Source organism: Miscanthus floridulus, chromosome 9 (assembly GCF_019320115.1).
Source record: "Miscanthus floridulus cultivar M001 chromosome 9, ASM1932011v1, whole genome shotgun sequence".
NCBI lineage: Eukaryota > Viridiplantae > Streptophyta > Magnoliopsida > Poales > Poaceae > Miscanthus > Miscanthus floridulus.
Window position 1 is genome coordinate 8,675,326 of NC_089588.1, and position 22,751 is coordinate 8,698,076.

The window sequence follows — 22,751 nt, forward strand, 5'->3', positions numbered from 1 at the left end:
CCCCTCGTCTGTCTGCAACTTTAGTGTCAGACAGACAGATAGATGCTCTGTAATTTCTTTCTTGATGATACTTTCCCGTTTGGATCATTGGAATTAAATTTATTTTAGTAAATTATAATTTAGGCATATATTAATTAAGCTAATATGATTGTATATGAAATATATTTGTAAACTATCGTTAGCCATGTAAGAGAGATGCTTATATGTTGCATTTCTATTATAGGGAAGCGAGTTAAAGAGCATGCTATAAGTTGGAAAGTAGAAATATAGCATGGTAATCTATAGAATCAATTTTTATCTTTCACCCTATGAATTTGAGATAGACTTATATGTGAACTTTAGAAAGTTGTGGAATCTCAAATTCTAAGCCAAATAGCATAATACATTAAGTAGATTCTAATTCCTCCAAAATAAAGGTAGTTAAACTCCTCTGTACTTTTTTTGGCCGTACAGCACTAGCAAGCAGCATTGAAGATTAGTCGAAAGGAGCAGCGATTTTCCTTGGGTCCCCTCTCGGTTTGTGATTTGCCGTTGCCACTACACTACCAACTGCTCTCACTCTGTCTCTCAAGATATCCAAGTTCCAATTCCACTGAGTCTGCAGAAGTCTGAGAGTCCACAGGCATGCGTTGTGCGCACTAGCTAATCCGGTCCATGGGTGTGCAGCGGATCATCCATCGATAGCTACTGCCATTTTTCGAGAGTAAGCTACAGTTTCTTTTCTTTCAATGTGGACACGGGCAAACCATGAGAAGCTTCCCAATGCAAGTTTGGGGCATTCCCAGGCACCAAACATGCATGAAGCATCTGTCTATTAGTACCATATATTTCTTGTTAGTGCTATCTTTAGCCTTATTAACTCACGCTTTTTATTTGTTATTATTATTACTATTTCTTACTATAATTACGAAAAGAAAGGAGCCTGAATCGCCAAAGGTGATTCCGCCCAATTTGGTTGACAAAAAAAGTAAGATAGGGAGAATCAAAGTTGTTCACACCTGAGGCCATGACCAAGCTGACTATCCATGCTAAGGCCTCACTGATATGGCATCTACAATACAACCACTTTGCTTTGGAGACAGTTTGTTGGCTTTTCGACCACCATTCGCCAAAATTGTTGTTACAATAATTGTTTGCTTGTTGAATCTAGGTAGGCCATGTCAGCATCTACAGCTCTCCACGCACTCAGCAGCCTTGTGGAGTTCATATACACACAGCTTAGCAGCAATACAGCAGCCTTGTCAAAGTTTACTCAAAGTTCAAAACGGATGCTCCGATGATTGGAGCAAATTGCTGAAAAAAAAAGAACTCCGATGATTGGACCGCAATGCGTGAGCTCTTCCCCCGGCGCGCTTGCCGCGGCAAGGTTGTTCTAGTCGTCACCCCCGATCGTTCAGTTATGAGTGCTGACCATCTACTGGTCTAGAACGCACGCGGCCTAAACAGTCGTGCACGCCGTTCTGTCGTTAGGGACATCGTCGCCCAGCGGAGGGCTTCGATAGTCTGCTTGCAGGAGTAAGGTCGCGAACTTCGGTGTAACCTTGTGCCATGAAATAACAGGGATCGACTTTGACTATGTGTACCTCCCGGCGACCGGCGTCGCCGGTGGAGCTGTCGTCTGCTGGCGTCGCGATCTGTGGCGCGCGTCTGCGCCTGTCGTGCGCCGCTTCTCGATCACCGTCGAGCTCACTCCTCTCAACGGACCGGGCCTACCGTGGTGGCTCACTAACGTGTATGGCCCATCGGCCAGAGCTGATAAGCCAGGCTTCCTCTCGGAGATCAGGGACGTGCGCGCCGCATCTGGGGGCAGCCATGGCTTCTGTGTGGTGATTTCAACTTAATTTATAAAGCCAGTGACAAAACAACGGAAGATTGGACGGCGCCAACATGCGCCGATTCCGTGGGGTCATCGACGACTTACAGCTGGAAGAACTGCACCTCTCCGGCCGGCTGTTCACCTGGTCCAACGGGCGTGACCAGCGGCCGATGTTGGAGCGCCTTGACCGGGCTTTCGCCTCCCTTGAGTGGCTTGAGCAATTCTCTTCCTACCACCTCCGATGCCTTTCCTCCGACTGCTCCGACCACGCCCCGCTCCTCCTCGTGCTCAACTCTGAGCCATGGGCGAGACCGCGCTTCCGGTTCGACCAATATTGGACGAGGATCGAGGGGTTCGTGGATGTCGTCAAAACCGCCTGGGGTGGCTGTCTGGTCGACGCGGACGTCTGCCGATGCCTAGACCACAAGCTGCGTGCGCTGGCTAAAGCCCTCCAAAGCTTGCGCGCCTCCTGCGTTGGAAACATCCGATTGCAACTGGCTGCGGCCCGGGCTGTACGTCATTTATGAGCTGGACTTGGCGCAGGAGTCCAGACCTCTGTCGTCTGAGGAGATTCAGCTGCGACGTGAACTCAAGGCGAACACCCTCGGCCTGGCATCCCTCGAGCGCTCCATGGCTCGACAACGCGCAAGATCCAGGCATCTCCGGGAGGGTGATGCATGCACGAAATATTTTCATCTGCAGACCTGCCATCGTAGACGTAAGAACTACCTCTTCGCGCCCTATCCCATAACGGGAAAACGTTCAGCGAGGAGGAAGCTAAGGCCAACATCGTCGTCGATTACTACAATGCGCTCCTGGGCACGCCATTCACCAGACAACACCGCATCGATCTGTCACAGCTGGACCTCCCCCGGCTTCACCTCGACGAGTAGGCAGCCCCATTCACGGCGGACAAGGTGGCTCGTGTAGTCCGGGAAACGCCGGCTGACAGGGCTCCGGGCCCTGATGGGTTCCCGGGAGCCTTCTTCCGGGCGGCCTGGGACATTGTTGGCCCAGACATTGTCCGTGTGTTCCACTCTCTCTGGGAAATTGATTTCCGAAGTTTCTTCCTGCTAAACGAAGCTACCATGGTGCTCATCCACAAGACGCAGGCGCCGGATGGCCTCAAGGACTACAGGCCCATCAGCCTAATCCACTCGGTTGGCAAACTGTTCGCCAAGGCTCTCGCTCGGCGTCTGGCACCACGCATGCCGGAGATCGTCAGGATCAACCAGTCCGTGTTCATCCAGGGCCGCCATATCCACGAGAATTTCGGCACAGTACAGCTCCATGCCAAAAACCACCCCGCGGTTCTGCTCAAAGTTGATCTGGCGAAGGCCTTTGACACGGTGGCTTGGCCGTTCCTGCTCGAGCCTCGAGGTGATCGAGCACGTCGGCTTCCCCGCGCGGTGGCGTGACTGGCTCTCGGCGATGCTGGGGGTGGCGAGCACCAAGGTTCTCGTCAATGGCAGGCCTGGCTGTCGGATCTGCCACGCCCGCGGCCTACGGCAGGGCGACCTCATGTCGCCTCTCCTATTTGTAATCGTCATGGAGGTCCACAACGCGCTGATCGCTGAGGCGGACCATCGCGCGGCGCTAACTCCTCTACCGGGCAACGTGATCAAGTACCGTGGCTTGGTATACACCGACGACCTCGTCGTCTTCCTTGCACCGACGCCTCGGGATTTCGCCTGCATCCGCCACATCCTGGAGCTCTTCGCAGGTACGTCTGGCCTCTCGTCCAACCTGGAGAAGTGCGCCATCACCCCTATTTGGTGCTCCGTCGAGGAGATCGCGGCTATCCAGGAGGTGTTCACATGTCGGCTCCAGGATTTTCCGGCGAAGTACCTGGGAGCCCCACTGTCGCTGTCCCGGCTAAGCCGCAACGTCAAGCAAGGACTAATTGATGCCGTCGCCGCCAGGATCCCGACATGGAAGGCCGACCTTCTCACGACCGCGGGGAGAACCACGCTGACACGGACAACGCTCTCCGCGATCCTGGTCCACGTCTCCATCTGTTGTAGCTTGTCCGCCTGGGCAATCGAGGAAATTGATAAGAGGAGGCGTGCTTTTCTTTGGGCGGGAACGGACACCGTCACCGGCGGCAAATGCAAGGTCGCTTGGCCCGTCGTCTGCTCGCCAAAGGAGGTTGGCGGACTGGGGTTGCCAGACCTCCGTGTTCTCGGCTTCGCCCTACTCCTACGGTGGGACTGGCTGAGCCGGACGCAGCCAGACAGCGCCTGGGCTGCCCTGCCTTCCAAGGCCGAGAGAAAAGTGGACCACATGTTTAGGGCGTCGGTCTCCGTCCTGGTGGGAGACGGCGCCTCTGCGCGCTTCTAGACGACTCATGGCTTCCGGATGGTGCCATCTGCAGCTTCGCGCCTATGGGGTATAACCCCAGTACCCACGGCAATGGACAAGGGCTGCACCACTAAGGGAGGTCTAGCCCATAAGATCCAGACCTACGGTGCTCGGCTCTGGTCGGCGTGCACCGCAAGGCAATTAGAAGACATCTTGACGATGAAGGAAGATCTGTTCGGATATGATAGATATTGTATTCCTTGTAAATACTTACCATATAGCCGAATAGATCTAGACCTAAACCGATTTGTAACCCTACCCCTAGGTTATATAAGGCGGGTAGGGACCCCCTCGAATTCATCTCATGTTCAATACAATCAACCAAAGACACAAGACGTAGGGTATTACGTCGATCAGACGGCCTGAACCTATCTAAACCGCTGTCTCTACGCCCGTGTCACCATCCGGTTCCTATTACGCGCACATCCACCGATCATCTATTACCGTGGGTATACCCCTCGCTAGACTGCCGATTTGATTTCGTCGACAGTGGCGCGCTAAATAGGGGGTGTGCGCTTGATCCCATGACGAGCCAGATGGATTTCTAGATCGTCAGCACGTTCTCGGCGACAGCCTCGTGCATCCAACTGCTCGACCAAGCTGCCGTCGGGAAGGTGCTCCTACGCAAGCAGGCTCGTTGCGCCGTTCGATCTCGAGCTGCTGCAAGGGAGCTACTTCACTACGTTCACGTGACTGGATCGATCTCAGGATCCCCACCTCCAAGTTCAACTCAGGCCCCTCATCGTCGTCGTTCAACACGAGCCGAAGATCACCGGCGGCGTCTGTGCGGATGTCTCCTGTGACTACTCTTCGGGTCGGCCGAACCGGCCGAGGAAGCAGGGCTCCGTCAGCGGCACGTGGTGTCGCTGTTTTCCCCCGGCTGGATCGCTCCATCTACAGCGGCGGCGGGCGACATCTCCGCTCTCCAGATCCAATCATGGGATGACAAACTACAGGCGGCGTGACTCTCGTCCTCCTCCGATCGGTCCCACTTGGCTTCGACAAACACGCCGAGCTGCATCTGCACGGGAATACGGGAATCCTACTCCGATCCGATCAGACATGCATAAGAGTCCTGCTCCAGTTCGATACGTGCATAATGATTGCCAGGGCATTGGCCAGGGCATTGTCCGTCACGAGCAAACAAGAAGCGTGTACATGGGCCATGCAAGTTATTAAATATTTGATTTACTTGGCGCATGCATACCTGTACGTGTATGAATTCAAGTCGGATTCGTCAGCAACATGAATGTCAACTAAGAACAGAGTAGCTGTTTCCACGCCGGAGCAGAGCACTCTTGACTTCAACATCAACGGGATCGATGCCGACAACTTCACCACGTCTGTGCTCTCGACTTCGTCAAGCTACGTTAGATTCCACACATATTCTGACTACGCCCGTTCGACTACGACTACACGTATGACTTCGCGCGTTCATCCGACTGCATCGAGCAGTCTGAGCCCGCCATGCAGTATCGCTTCTCCGACCAGATTGAATGTGGCTACACTAACGATCTCTCCGTATCTGATTTGCCTAAGGCCGACCAACGGCATAAAGACGACGTCGCCCGGACTACTCGCTCCGACTGCCTGCCGTGTCGCAATGATGATCGCCGCGTAGAACGGCGCTATGATGACCGCGACCGCCGCCATGACGACAGGTTAGAAAGCTCGAGGGTCGAGCAATTTCGTCGACGCCGACCAGATAACGTCATACGCCGACGATCAGACATTATGAATAAAGATAAGTACCTTTCATATATCCGCATTTAATACAACTTTCTCCTTGTTCTCCACAATATTTTTCGCCATGTTTAAGATACTCTGATCGTTCTCCATTCACTCCATTTGTTCACCGACTCGCCGACCAGCCACGTTCTTATTTACGTTATCCAGAAGCAGCCCTGTCTTTGACTAAGCACCTAAACGTGCGCGAGCAGTAGTGCTCTGCGTCATGGACGGTCGGCAGCGGCTCCTTGATGATGCCTATGCTCCTAAACGTGCGCGAGCAGTAGCGCTCTGCGTCATGGGCGATTGGCAGTGGCTCCTCGGTGATGCCTATGCTTCTAAGCGTGCACAAGAGCTAAGTTCTTTACGGTTCAATGGGCCTCAGGGCATACTGAATGGCTGGGCCGGTTTTCGTCGGGTTATCTCTCCATGTTCGCCACGGTATAGTGCTAAGCACTCTTCTTGTTCACCACGGTCAAGTGCTAAGCACTCTCCAATTTCTCCACAGTATAGTACTAAGCACTCTCCATGTTCGCCACGATATAGTGCTAAGCACTCTCCATGTTCGTCACGGTCAAGTGCTAAGCACTCTTCAATTTCTTCATGGTATAGTGCTAAGCACTCTCCATGTTCGCCACGATATAGTGCTAAGCCCTCTCCATGTTCACCACGGTATAGTGCTAAGCACTCTCCATATTCACCACGGTATAGTGCTAAACACTCTCCATGTTCGCCACGGTATAGTGTTAAACGCTCTCCAAGTTTGCCACTGTATAGTGCTAAGCACTCTCCATGTTCGCCACGGTCAAGTGCTAAGCACTCTCCAATTTCTCCACGGTATAGTGCTAAGCACTCTCCATGTTCTCCAAATGTAAAAGTGCTAAGCACTCTCCATTTTTTTCTCCATTTTTAAGTGCTCAGCACTCTACAAATTTTACTCCAATGTCCAGTGCTAAGCATGGGGATTTTGTCCTTTTAACTTGTTTCCTTGCTCCTGCTACAAGATGCTACTCTATCTTACAACAGGTTCGGGGACTAAGTGTGTATATTTCATCTAGCGGTGAGTGTACTGTTTTTTCTCTTACTGGTCTTCAGCTAAGCTGGGGACTAGCTGTGTGCTCGGCTAAGCTAGGACTCAGTTATTATGAATAAATGATCGTTGTAATTCTCTGATCCTGACACTAGGTGCATTCTTTACCTACTATCAGGCTCGGGGACTACAATGTATACATTGCACCATGCGGTGCTTGTATTAATACTAACATCCTCTTTGACTAAGTCATGGATGATGATCATCTGACTTCGCCAACGAAGCCTAAGTGTGTACACTTCACTTAAGGTCGATGTCTCCGGCAAGCTCCGCCACTGTTTTTTTCCGCCGATCAACTGGTCGGACCGCTATGTTTATGGACTTCGTCACCGACCAGTTGGTCGGACTGTTCGGCGTTTACTTCCACTCGGCGCTCACTTCGTCGCCGACCAGTTGGTTGAGCTGCTCGTTGCTCGATTCTTCGCCAACCACCTGGTCGGATTGTCCGTCGTTTCACCGTTAGCTACGCTTGGGGTTCGCCAGCTAAGCCAAGGACTCCTCGGCGTTTGGAATGTTCGTCGCTTCATCGTCAGCCACGCTGGGGGCTCGCCAGCTAAGCTGGGGACTCCTCGGCGTTCGGATTCTTCGTGCAAGCGTCGCCAGCTAAGCTAGAGACTCCCGTGATGGTCGGATCTTGCTACGTCTCATTGGTGCGCTATCAAATTGCTACATAGTATTCGGATCAGGGTGCTGATCAGCGCGGGTGTGAAACGCGTGATTCCTGCGCGGCCAACACCTGCCTGCCTTTATTTCGTCGGTTGCTTTTCAACTCAAAGTCCAACCGATGAGCAGTAGCAGTAGGTGATGATGATACATGCATATATTATATATATATTAAAAAATCGTGATGTAATGCATGTAATCATGTTTGATGCATACGTGGTGCACGATATGAGACACACTGTGTAGTCGTCTATACACACAAACCAGGTCCAGGTGTTTCTGCTATAAATACCGATCGACCTCCTCCAGGCAACCCCAGCTCCAGGCAAGGCAATGAGCAAATTAAAGGACGCTCTGCAGTCTGCATTCATCTTGTGCTTATTACCGCCAGACGACGACCAAGGCCACCACTCGTGCATCAGCAGCAGCTCCTGCCGCTGCAAGAAGGTGCAGCTACGTCGTGGCTCTCCTCTTTCTCTCCTCGCGCTCGCCGGCACCTCGTCGGCGCAGCTGTCCACGGGCTTCTACTCCTACTCGTGTCCCGGCGTCTACGGCGCCGTCAAGTCGGTGATGCAGGCCGCCATCGCCAGGGAGAAGCGCATGGGCGCCTCCATCCTCTCTCTCTTCTTCCACGACTGCTTCGTCCAAGTACATACGTCGTGCTCTGATGATATACCATCATCGGTTGCCAAGCTCATCACGTACTCAAAATTTGATCACCATGATGCATGCGTGCATGTACAGGGCTGCGACGCGTCGCTGCTGCTGGACGACACGGCCAGTTTCCAGGGCGAGAAGATGGCGACGCCCAACAACGGCTCCGTCAGAGGCTTCGAGGTCATCGACGCCGCCAGGTCGGCCGTGGAGAAGGTGTGCCCCGGCGTCGTCTCCTGCGCCGACATCCTCGCCATCGCTGCCAGGGACAGCGTCGTCATCCTGGGCGCGCCAAGCTGGGACGTCAAGGTCGGGCAAAGGGACTCCACGACGGCGAGCTTCAGCGGCGCCAGCAACAACATCCCGCCGCCGACGTCGGGGCTCGTCAACCTCACCTCGCTCGCTCTTCGCCGCGCAGGGACTCTCCCAAAAGGACATGGTCGCCCTCTCGGGTACGTCGTTGCACTAGTATTAGTTCATTACTACCTCCCAACTGCATGCGAGTAGTAAAATTTCTAAAAACCGTTAACTCTCTTATTATTACTTTTTACCATCTTCTACTACGTAAAAAACGGTTTTTAGCAACGGTTTGAATTTTTTTGTAGAAGCGGCTGGTGATGAAGCCGCCCCTACAGTGACGTGCTCGGGTGTCCAGACACCAGCCGCCCCTACAAATGGAACAGCAGAGGCAGCTGGTGATACGAGCTGCCCCTACAAATAGGGTCTGATTTGTAGGGGCGACTCACTCACTAGCCGCCCCTGGAGTTGCTATTTGTAGGGGCGGCTGGTGATTGAGCCGCCTCTACAAATGCCCCCATATATATAGCTCCGATTTTTAGGGGCGGCTCAATCACCAGCCGCCCCTACAAATGACCCACATATAAAACAGCTGCAGCACCTTCTTCTTTCTCGGGTCACTCACTCTAACCCGTGAAAGAAAGGTGGGGAGGCCTTGGGCACCTCCCAAAAATTGCTCTACTAAGGGGGGAAGGTTTTGGTCTCAAATAGTTTGGTGGAGAGGTTGTAGAAGGTAAGAAAATGCTATTCCACATTTTTTTTTGAAGTTTTAATGGTTGGTTAGTGAGTAATTAGAGTTTTGTTTTTCTCTCTCTTCTATGGTGCTTGAACTACTTATAAAGCAAATTAGACCCAAGTTTTAAATGTACCGAGGTAAATTAGGGAGGGGAACAAAATCATACCCTTATTTGGTCCATGTTTCTTGATTTTAGTGAACAATTATTTAGTTTTATGCATGTTTCATGTGCATGTAGATCTAGATCTAGGATTTGATTTTTTTATTAATTTTGTTTTTGTAAATTTATGTTTGATAAAATTGGACTAGAGTTTGTACAAAAGATATTGGGTAAAGTATAATTGTTGCTAATTGTTGTCTTTAAAATTGTTTATTGTAATCAATAAATATGTATTTTAATTATTTATGGATAAATGAGCCATTAATTAATTTTCCTCTACCATGGTGTGTTTGTATGCTTCATGTAATTATATTAGAATTATATTCATATATATCTGAAGTATATACAATTATTCTCAAGTAATTATTAATTTGATTCATTTATATATATATATATATATGAATAAGTAGTTCTTTAATATTTGTTTTGTTGTTGTTGTAAAAGATGAAGTACAGGAACTCTCGGATGTATGGTTCGTTAAGGTTCAAGGCAGGTTTCCGTGAAGAGATGGATAAATTTATTAAAGCCGCAAAGAAGCATGCAACGACATTAAAAGAGAATAAGGATACAATTATTTGCCCCTGTAATAATTGCAAGAACCGTATGGCATGGACAGATGTGACTATCATCAGATCACATTTGATGATGCGAGGATTTGTTGAGAACTACACAGTGTGGATTCATCATGGTGAAACGGTTATTGTTAACGACGAGGATGAGAAGAAATACGACGACGAAACCATAGAATCCTTGTCCTAATATTCAGCAGATCTTGATGTACGAATGGATTTCGAGTTTGGCAATAAACAATGTGGTGATGCTGATGGTTGTGATGGTAACGACGAAGCTGGTGTCAATAATGATGGTAGAGCATGTGTCGGAGATGAAGATGATTTGGAGGACATGATTCGAGTCCTTGGACCAGAGATTTTACTAAATAGCCCAAAAGGTCTAGAAAATTTGGAAAGGGTGACAAAAGCATCGAAGGAGACTGTGTATGGTGTTGAAAAGGGTTGTCCGACATATTGTACATTGCTATGTTTTGTGCTTGAGCTGCTCATCCTGAAGGCTAAGTATGGCTGGTCAGACTATACTTTCAATGATCTATTGCATCTCCTGTCATGGGTGCTGCCACAACCAAACCCAGTTCTCGCCAACACATACTAAGCGAAGAAGGTCATAAGTCCATTGACAATGGGGGTTGAAAAAATCCATGCATGCCTCAACCACTGTATATTTTTTCGTGACGAAACGCTCAAGTCACTGGATAAATGTCCCCGGTGTGGGGCCAACCAGTATAAGAACAATGACTTTTACGATGGGGACGAAGCCTCCACGGGGAAAAAGAGGAATAAGAAGGGTACAAAAAAGGTGGTACAAGAATCTCAGCCCCCAGAGGACACTCTATTAGGCAACGATGCAAAGCAAAGAAAAATCCTGCTTTGGTAATGTGGTACCTGCCAGTGACCGACCGCTTGAGACGTATCTTCCTAGACCCTAAAGAAGTCGCACTCATGACATGGTGGGATAATGAGCGCAAGGTGGATGATAACAAGATTGCACACCCGGCTGATTATAGTCAGTGGCAAATATTTGATGAGAAGCACAAAGAATTCAGCGATGACCCAAGGAATGTACGGTTTGGCTTGAGCGCCAATGGAATGAATCCCTTCAATGAGAGGATGAGTGACCACAGCACTTGGCCAGTGATCTTCACCATGTACAACATCTCAACATGGTTGTGTCAGAAGAAAAAGTACCTTCTCCTCACTATTCTTATTTCCGGCCCTAAACAACCAGGCATTGATATAGACGTGTTCCTCGAGCCTTTGATGCAAGAAATGGAGAGGCTATGGAGGCATAGAGAGCAGATGTACGATGCGTTCCAAAAGGAGGACTTCATATGTAGAGCAATAATATTTGTTACTACCAATGATTACCCCGCGCTGTTTGCTTTGTCTGAACAGATCAAAGGGAAGACGGGATGCTTAGTTTGCTTGGATGGTACTACATGGGTGTACCTGAATGCATCCAAGAAAACAGTTTACCTAAGGAACCGACGCTTCTTAAAGACAAGTCATAAGTACCGTAGCAAATTGTTCTTTAGATTTTATGACAACGCCCCAGAGATTGAACCCCCTCTGGAGAGACGTCATAACGGAGAACACGTGTACAGAATGGTGAAAAACATATGCGTCATCTATGGAAAGAAGAATCCGGATGGGACTAACAGAGATAGAAGCACACCTCCTGTCGAAGGCGTACCTTTCAAGAAACAATCGATCTTCTTTTAGTATCTGCCTTATTGGCCAGACTTAAAGGTCTCCCATGCCATTGATGCTATGCACGTGCAGAAGAATGTCTTTGAGAGTCTCATTGCTATCTTGATGGACACAGGCAAGTCAAAGGATGGTCTGAAAGCAAGGAAAGATATGGTGCAGCTAAACGTGATGCCATAGCTTCACCCGGTACCTGAGGCTAATGGAAAATACACTCTGCCCGTGGCGTGCTTCAACTTAACACCAGACGAGAAGAGAGCTATATGCACTTTCCTGAGGGGGATCAAAGTCCCGACTGGGTTTTCAGCAAATGTGAAGAAGCTAGTGTCGATGAAGGACTTATCAATAACACACTACGAGGCTCACGATTGCCATGTGATGCTAACAATGTTTCTACCTATTGCAATCAGGGCTATAAAGTCAGAGTTCTTAAAAATGGCCGTCACCCACGTGTGCTACTTCTTTTCGAAGATCTCATAGAAGACGATTGGCAAGCAAGAGCTGAGTGACCTACATGAATTTGTGGTGGAGACACAAAACCAACTAGAGATATGTTTACCTCCTGCTTTTTTTATATAATGCCACATCTCATGATTCACATGGTTCATCAGATACATGCGCTGGGCCTTTGCTACTTGCATAAAATGTGGTCATACGAGCGTTTCATGTCGGTTCTAAGTCGATACATGCATAATCGAGCATACCTAGAGGGCTCCATGAAAGAGGGTTACAGTATTGAAGAAGTCGTCGAGTGCTGTCAAGAGTACCTAAAAGTACAGAAAGGAATTGGCAAACCCGATTCTCGTCACAAGGGTAGGCTGGCTGGGAAGGGCACCAGTGGTAGAAAAGTGTTCATCGACCATGATTACAAAGAGGTGAGTCGGGCGCATTACAGTGTCTTGCAGAGTACACAACTGATACAACCGTACATTGATGAACACTTGGCTATTATTATGGCGAAGAGAAATGGCTGTTCGAATGATTGGGTCATGAAACAACACAAGCAATGACTAACTACATGGTTGAAGGACGAAAACATACCGCCTAGAGAAACCATAGACTCTATTTCCATCAGTAGGTTGGCGGAGGGGCCATTGAGACAAGTGACATCTTGGAATGCTTATGACATCAATGGATATACGTACTATAACCACGCAAAAGATAGTAAATATGTAAACCAAAACAGCGGCGTTCGAATAGAGGCTCTCGATGGATTTGGGCGAAAGATCCAATACTTTGGCATCATTGAAGAGATATGGGAACTTGACTATGGAAGGGATATAACGGTGGCCCTATTTTGATGTCGCTCGATCAAACAACACCAACTGAACGAGATCGGATTGAGAGTCCTGGACCTCGAGAATCTAGGCTACCAAGATAACCCTTGGGTGCTCTTTTCACGTGTCGCACAAGTTTTCTATATGTCTGACCCACAAAGTAACCTCCCCCCGAAGAAAAAGACAAAGCACATGGTTGCCTCCGGAAAACAGCACATTATTGGAGTTGATGGCATGGACGATGTTGAAGCTTACAATAATTACGATGAGATGCCGCTATTCACAGACTTTTCTAAGAAGATTAGTGTTGTGGAAAAGAACCTCCCCAAAAACATATTGCCATAGGAACGAAAATGTGTCAAGGAGAAAGTCGTTACAGCGGGCTAGCTAGTTGTTGAACGTGGAGTGTTTATGTAAGTGTGTGTTTGTAAGACTTCATTTATGCATGCGTGTGAGACTATATATTTATATATGTGTGTAAGACTACATATTTTTGTATGTGTGTGAGACTATATTTATGTATGTGCGTGAGACTACCCTTTGCAACATCCAAATGACTCTATTTGAACATCCACTCTATTACTACTAAAACTTTATGAAATCACTTAACACTTTATAAAATGAAGAAATGACCAAAATAAAAGTAGGAGATCTTGACGAGTTATACAACTTTTATATTCATCACCTTTACAGCTGAAATCATTTACTGTTTGAAAATCAGATTTGAAGCTGTTATTTTTTGAAATTTAAAATTTGAATTGTTCAAAATTAGTGACAAAGATAGATGACTAGACTAAAATGATAGAGCATGATTTTAGAAAAATTTAGAAAAAAAACCATCACATTTGGAGTTAGTATGAGGGATAAAAACTAGTTACAAGTTTCAGTCAAATATTAAAAAGAGAAATCACACTTGTTCATTATTAATCATCATGAACAGTTGTGATTTTTTCTTTTTAATTTCTGAGTAAAATTTGTAACTAGTCTTTCCCCCTCATACTAAATGCAAATATGATGATTTTTTTTCTAAAATTTTCTAAAATCTTGTCCTGTCAAGTTAGTGTGTTGATTTAGTCATTCTTTTTATTTGACAAAGTTTGAGCATTTCAAATTTTTAAATTTAAAAAAAAATGATAAGTTCGAACGAGATTTTCAACTATTAAATGATTTCAGCTGAAAAAGTGATGAATACCAAAGTTGTATAACTCATTAAGATCTATAACTTTTATTTTGATCATTTCTTCATCTGACAAAGTGATAGTAAATATTGTTCACAAATCAACATGTTTCTCGTATAGTTCATGAAACTATGAGTCATATATGAATTTATGAACAATGTTTACGAATACTTTGTCACATGAAAAAGTGACCAAAATAAAAGTTGTAGATAGTGATGAGTTCAACAACTTTTATGTTCACGACTTTTATTGTTGAAATCATTTAAGGTTTCAAAATCTTGTTTGAAGTTGCGATTTATTGAAATTCAAATTTTTAACTATTCAAATTTGGTCAAATGAAAATATGATCAAAATAAAAGTTGATGATATTGATGAGTTCTACAACTTTGGTATTCATAAGTTTTTCATCTGAAATCATTTACTCTTTGAAAATATTGTTTCAAGTTGAAATTGTTTGAATTTCAAAATTTGTATCGTTCAAACAAAGTCACGTGACAAGATGACCAAAATAAAAGTTGTACATGTTGATGAGTTATACAACTTTTATGTTTACAATATTTTCATTTTATTTCAGTTAATGTCATAAAATTATAGTCAAAATTTTAAAATTCAAATTTTTAATTTTAGTTTTTTTGTTTTCTATATTGTTTTGACTACAATTGTTTATATATATATATATTTCTTCATATATAGAATAATACAAAATATTATATTTGTGCATATACACAAATGTTTTTATATTACTTTGTGTTTTTATGATATAAAAAATACAGAATTAATAATTTAAAAAAATAGAAAATATTTGTAGGGGCGGCTAGATCAGAAACCGCCCCTACAAATGCATTTGTAGGGGCGGCTGGATCAGGAACCGCCCCTACAAATTTGTAGGGGCGGCGAGGAGCGGTTTGGATCAGAAACCGCCCCTACAAATGTATTTGTAGGGGCGGCTGGATCAGGAACCGCCCCTAGAAATCATCCTGAGTATAAATACAAGGGCACACGGGTGTTAGCCTGTTGGGCGCTGTCTTATTCCTCCGACGCCGTCAGGCTGCCCCGCCGACGCCGCCTCCCGGACCTGTCCCGATGCCCGCGCCCCCTCCCCGCACCCGCGCGCCCCATCTCTACACCCGCGCGCCCCTTCTCCGCACCCGCGCGCCTGCTCCCCGCCCTAGGGTTTCCGACCGGCCGGCGGCGCTAAGGTTTTCGACCTTGAGGTGCCGCGGCGCACCCGGCCGGCGACGCACCCACGCGCCCCATCTCCGCACCCGCGCGCCCCCTCCCCGCACCCGCGCCCCCTCCACCGGCATCCGCGCCCCCTCCACCCGCACCAGCGCCCGGTCCACTGGCGTCCGCGCCCCCTCCACCGGCCTCCGCGGACCTCCACCGGCGTCCGCACTCCTTCCCGTGCTCTCCGACGTCCGCGCACTTCCACCGGCGTCGATCAACAAACATCGGCTTTCCCGGTCAGTCTATCTGTCTTATCTCTGACAGTTACTGCATACATTGTGTTGAAAGCCAAACGTACTATGTGCTCACTGGAATATGTTAGGAAAAGAAATCTATTATCCGTTGTTTCTTTGCACTGCATAAAGGATGATACCTAGAAACAGAACGTCCATAGTATAGGTCTGCAATGTCCTTGCATCGTTCTAGTGTACTACTTCTGTAGAACTGTGAAATGCTTTACAAGTGGAAGCCTCCTAGATTATAACTAAGAAATAAGATGTCTTAGTATACTTAACTCTTTGATTGATGACATTATTCGTCTGTTCCTCCGAGGCTATTGCCTTAAAACTTATTTTGAAGGTTTGACTTTGCATTATTGTCAACAGTGTGGGAGTGATATGTGTGTTACCAGCAAGCAATTTGAAGTTGATATATTTGAGTTGTGTTTTCTGGCAGGTCTCATTGGCATAATTCCGTTGTATACACGCAGTTTTCTGTCACTTAAAATTTGCTTTCTAGCATGTTGAACTCGTGTGACTTGAAGATTACCCTCTTATATTATTCTATCCTTACCTTGGTCCAAATACAATGCATGCCAACATGGAATAGGTCTTGGAATACATGTAGCCATGTACTGTTGAATTGTATTATTATTACTAGTCCATGTGGGCAGGAGAAATTCTATTTTTTAGCATATAGACAGCCACAGGGAAATTTGGTATGCCTTGATGGATGCTTTGGTTGCAGTAGTAATCACAAACAGTATCATATTCTTCTTTGTTCTCTGAATTCCTGATAATTGCCCAAGATAGCCTAGAAAAACTTATTAACCATGCCGAAGATGACCTAGAAAAACTTGTTAACCATGCCGAAGATAAGCTATATTCTTCTTTGTTCTCTATATTCAGTAATCACAAACAGTATTTGAGTTGTAGTTAACCATGCCGATATGGCCTAGAAAAACTTGTAAACGATAAACATCTTAACTTAATTGCACTTATAATAAATGAAACATCTTTACTGTTTTTTTTTGAAACTTTGCCTCTGCATCCCTGTAATATGTATGGACTATGGATGTGAAATGTTTGAGAGGCACCTTAGAAGTTGACAAGTAACTTGGACTCACTGACCTGCTATGGTTGAAATACATCTAGTGCCGTGCGCTATGAATCATTTCTGCTCAGTCCTAAAATTTGCAATTTTCTAGCACAGAGTACGTTTTTATCATATGCTACTCTTATATCTAAGCTGACCACTATGCAGTCATTTAGGTTCATCAGTCGAGATAGATACTTAAGTGTGCATAAAAAAGAAGAAAGCCATTTCTGGTTTTGGCAAACACAGCACAGCGGGCTGCCATGCCAACCCCTCTTGAGCAAGGCTGTTGCTGTCTTTTTTTACCTGAAGTTCCTAGTACGGAAAACACAAAAGCAACCAAAAAAGAAATTTTAAGATAGACACAAGGTTGTCCATTGCAGCCACAACCACCGTCGATCGCATACGGGAACCAACTAGTTGCACCTTGATGTTTCTCAGCGGCCGGCAGAACACTGTGATGGAGGTGGCAATGGGTGTGGCACATCCTCCCGGTGGCTTACACCACAATAATAAGATACCGCCGGACTACACTAGGGTCAAGGTGCATACAGTGAAGCCCGAGTTCATGCAGTGGAGGATAGACTACGCAACTCCCGAGGGGCTGGTGTTACTCGGAGACGTTATAGGGCAGTTCATCCTCTGGCACAAACGGGACATTATATTGACTGCTTCTTCGCCGCCTCCCCCTCTCCCAAATTTGGAGTGAGTTGTTGAGGTCGGAGAGATATTTTCACCGTCTCGTGACCACCACATTCCTGAGATGTCACATTCTTCCCCGCCTCCTAGCGAGCATGTGCCTGATGAGATGCCACAACCTTCTCCGGCTTGTATCGAGCAAGTGCATGATGAGATGCCACAGTCTTCTCAACAAGCACAGCCGATACATGAACAACAGTGCCTCATGAAGAAGGTGATGCACAAGAAGATGAGGATGTGCCTGAATAGGAACTTCGAAAGAAGCATCCAATTACCATAAGACCAGTTTATGTTCTGATGAAAGATGTCTCGTCGGTGTCCAAGTGGTTTTTCCATGACCAGTTCAAGCCTGATAATCAAGTTAAAAAAAGTCCCATCACGGGGTTCTGAGGAGGCCGTCACTAGCAAACTCCACCAAATTGCAAAGCAGTATCCAAATGTTGATGCCATCAAATGGTCAAAGGATTGCTCGAAAACATATGAAAGAGGCAAGCCCTTCCTACCAAACTAGGACATCCAGCGCCTACCACTTGGAATGAGAAGGTTCCATGATTGGTACTTACATGTTCTCCCAACGAGCATAGATCTCATACAAGCATGCTTCCCCACTGGCACATTTGGAAGCCCAGCCGGGAAAATTGTCTTTGACTTCAATGACATGCACACATGCTTTCACCTGGGAGAAATGGAGATGAATCTAATTCGCACGTGGTGCCTGTAAATCCTTGTTCTCCTGATATGATATGAATGTAATCTTTGAATTTTGTTGTAACTAACCCACGCCGTGATTTGTAGAATACAAGTGCACATTGCCAAACAAATGTCAAGTGTGAAAGCCGGGTATCTGGACCCTCAAGCTATAGCCCAAACAAATTTTAATTACCCTAAACGGTGGACACTGGATGCCAAAGAGCTAGCTGCTGCAAAGACTCTTCGGGAGAAAGAGCGCATCCGTACGGCGAAACTAAGGGAAGAGTCCCTTAAGGTTGCGGCATACATTGCCCTGGCTTTCAAAACTCTCCAACAACACTCTACTATATGGCTACCATACAACTTCGAGTAAGTTCAACTCTATACTTAAAACTTTATTCGATATATTTTATTCGATGCAAAAGGACTTATCTAGTTCTATGATTAAATCCAGCAGCAACCACTGGATTTGTATAGTCGTCGATGTCGGGAGGAGTATTGCATGGGTCTTTGATTCAATAGATAGGGACCCGGTGACATACAAAGACTTCATATCGATTCTCAAGACGTATACATATCGACAAACCTCATTAGCTTATATGTTTATATACGTACTTGTAACGTTCACTTTTGGATTCTAACAAGTTATATTTGCTAAAATAATTCGAACATGGCATTTATGTTCTATGTCACTATCATCACAGAAGGCATGATCCAGCAAGGAAGGAAAAGCTGGCTCTAAAAATACTATGTGCGGTAAGTGTAACTTCTTCAGTACTCCGTTACATGGCTGTCAAAAGTATTACTTAAAATTTTCATATGCAAAACACACAGTGCCCCAAGCAGAAGCCTGGGAGTGTACATTGTGGATACTATATATGTTCTATGATGAGTAACATCGGTGCCTACAGGAGACACCCCTTAAGGGTAAGTTTGAACCTCTTCACCCGTACTATAAAAACTTCGTACATGGTATGAAATACTAAACCGAAACTTGTTCTCTTGTAGTGGAGAGAAGAGAAAGGAATGAAAAGAGACCCATATAAGGATGACAAATAGAGCTCGTCGGCGACCTTTGCAACTTCATATTGAACCAGATTGTACACGTCAAAGGCGCCTATCATGACCGAGAGTCTGACTTTGGTACAAATCCTCAGTACCAACCCAACACCTTCGTGAGACTGAAAGGCTAGCTCTAGGACGTTGATAACAATGTGTATGGAATTTGTATATTTAATGATGGATTGTATATATTCTTGTGAATTGGACTTGTAATTGTAGTTTATATAATACTCTTGTGCTTGTAGTCGCGGTCGTGGGGCGTTCGGCAACGCGAACGCGGTTCGGAATGTTGGTCGCGGGCGTTCGGCAACGCGAACGCGGTTTGGAACATTGGTCGCGGGGCGTTCGGCAACGCGAACGCGGTTCGGAACGTTGGTAGCAGAGCGTTCGGTAACGCGATTTTTAATTGTAAATTTGAATTTTTTTTTTTTGCGGAAAAACGTACTGTAGAGGCGGTTCTAGATTGAACCGCCCCTACAAATAGGTATTTGTAGGGGCGGCTGGTACTACAGCCGCCCCTACAAATCGATTTGTAGGGGCGGCTGGTAACACGAGCCACCCCTACAAATAGATTTGTAGAGGCGGCCTGGGAACCGCCCCTACAAATGCATGATTTGTAGAGACGGTTCGGTAGGGGCGGCTGACCAAACCGTCCCTACAAAGGATTATGAGCCGCCCATAAAAATGGTTTCTGTAGAGTAGTGTTCTCTAAAGAACAAACTTGTAGTAACTAATACTTAGACATGTTGAAAACTACTTAGACATGTCCCAAAATGAACAACTGTAGAAGGAAGGAGAATAAAGCGACACTCCACACAAGCTTTAGACCTTTGGTACCTTGACTTGATAAATAAACAGCTGGTAGACACTTACCTTTACCAACAGAATTGACACTGACAGCTCAGTTTTTGACTTAACCTTCTTCACATAACATACATGTGACATGCATATATGCACGTCATGTTGGTAAAAAAATAGGCATCGGGATTGAATTGAGTGGCAAAACGTTGGTAAAGGTGACTGTGACACCCTAAGGTTGTCGGTATGAGTTTGCAGAAGAAACTAACACAATTGTGCGTGCAAAAGCTTTACTTTATGTTTTTGCATGTTATAAACCTGGCGATGATAATGCCAACTTCAACCAACTCTCTGTGTCTAGTTGAAAGATCAGTTTGCATCAGATCGATATCTTAATTAATCAGATGGAATACGAAAAGCAATAAGCATATATACATCGATATAAAGTCGATCGGTCGACATCTTTCCCAGCTAGATTGCAATTAACTACAACTACAGCCACACATAATGTTCCTTTTGTGTCGCTTCATAACTAGAATCGGATACTCTTTTTCTTTCTTATTATTATGTATAGATAGATTTATTACACAAGGTTAATAACCACTTGTTTATTAAAAATTTAAAATGTTTTTATGCTCTAATTTATTTGAGTAAAGACACCAATCTCCTTGTTAAAAATAAACAAATAAATAAATAAATTGGTCAATCAGTCAATTCTTCTCTATATACTTTTCAATACTACTTGATTAATAATAATGTGTCATTATTTTATTTCCTTCTGTCTTTGTTCATTCATTTGCCTCTCATAATTTTGCCAGGTGCTCACACCATTGGGCTAGCACGTTGCACCAACTTCAGAGCCCACATATATAATGACACCGACATTGACGCTGCCTTTGCAAAAACAAGGCAATCAGGCTGCCCAAGCACCTCAGTTGCCCAAGCACCTCAGGTGCAGGTGACAACAACCTGGCACCATTGGACCTTCAAACCCCTACCGTCTTCGAGAACAATTACTACAAGAACCTTCTTAGCAAGAAGGGGCTTCTACACTCTGACCAAGAGCTCTTCAATGGCAGAGCTACCGACGCGCTGGCCCAATCTTATGTTGGTAGCCAGAGCACGTTTTTCGCAGATTTTGTGACGGGTATGATCAAGATGGGTGACATTACACCATTGATGGGCTCCAACGGCCAGATAAGGAAGAACTGCAGAAGAGTTAATTAGTTCATAAAGATGATGAACTGGAATAAACTATCTTTGAGGCTTGTTCTTCAGTTATGCATGGTCAGTGACTTGTTGTAGCTTTATATTTTTTTTAACAATTGTGAAATCATTGTGTTGTGCTTGATGTGTTTGCATATCGTTTTTTTAAATGATGAATGTATCACTTCTTGTTTATGTCATCTTTTTGTCCAATATATTTTGCATGAGAAAAGGACAATATGTACTAGCGTGAAGTATGCAACAAGTAAATATATATGGACAGTTAGAAGATGTCTCCAGAGATTGGGCAGATTCAGCCACATTGATTTGATACTCTACAGCATGGAGAATCACCTGATAAGGCATGCATTGGCCATGCGAAGCTACGGTTTTCCTCAAAATAATTAACAAGCATATATATATATATATATATATATATATATATATATATATATATATATATATATATATATATATATATATATATATATATAAGATGCGTGTGTTGGTTAAGAGATAAACCTTGAGTGGCCCTCTAATAAGTTCCTGAGATAGTTCTAAAAAAAAGTTCCTGAGATGGCTTGATAGACGTGCTTCACCAATTTCTGACCAAAAACTTCTAACCTCCAGTGCTGTGCAATTGATCTTTCTTCTATACTTAATTTGCACATAGAACACGCTTCCTCTTTCCCGTTTCATAAATGAAAAAGGCACAAGCTCGTGCCCGTTCGTTCAAAAAATAAAAAAAGGACATGCTTGCTCTAAACGATGTCATAACATTATTAACCTGATATTTGTTTGGACTTCTACCGTTTCAATAAGGGTAATGCTGGAGCACGGACGTCCAATGGGGATGAATTCCATCAGACGCCCGTTCATATGCCTGACAAGCCCGCCCTGATGCTTGACCTGCCCCATCCGTGCACCCCCCGCCCCCATCCCCATCCATTTGCCTTGTCCCCACAGGCGCACCACGCCCCCATCCCCATCTGTTCGCCCCACCCCCACAAGCGCACCCCCGCCTCGTCGGGCCCCCACCGCCGGTCCCCAGCGCGCCGCACGCCATGTCCGCTGGACACCGGCTCGCCACACCCTATTCCCCGACACCCCCTGACTCTCCGAACAGCACGAAACACATGCAACGTGAAACACTTGAATGCAACATACGTCTGAAACAGATGAAACATCTGGAATACACACTTGCAACATATGTGCGAAAACATATGCAACATCTAGATAGATCACTTGCAACTTGTAACATGAAAACACTTGCTGCAATAGAATTGTTGCAACATATGTGTGAAAATATATGCAACATCCAGATCAAAACGCTTGCAACATACGTCTGGAAACAGATGAAACAGCTCGAACAAACGCTTGCAACATGCCTCTGAAACACTTGCAACATATGCAACATCCCCCAATTTATATATGAAACAATTGCAACATGCCTCTGAAATATTTGAAATAATTAAAATATACATTTGCAACATAGGGGGGAGGGGGCTAGGCTGGT

General features: G+C 45.6%; 1 pseudogene; it reads left to right on the forward strand.

The window, feature by feature from the left end:
• The first annotated feature begins 8,123 nt into the window (after positions 1 to 8,123).
• Positions 8,124 to 21,256, forward strand: LOC136481295 (peroxidase 4-like; annotated as a pseudogene).
• Positions 21,257 to 22,751: the final 1,495 nt, after the last annotated feature.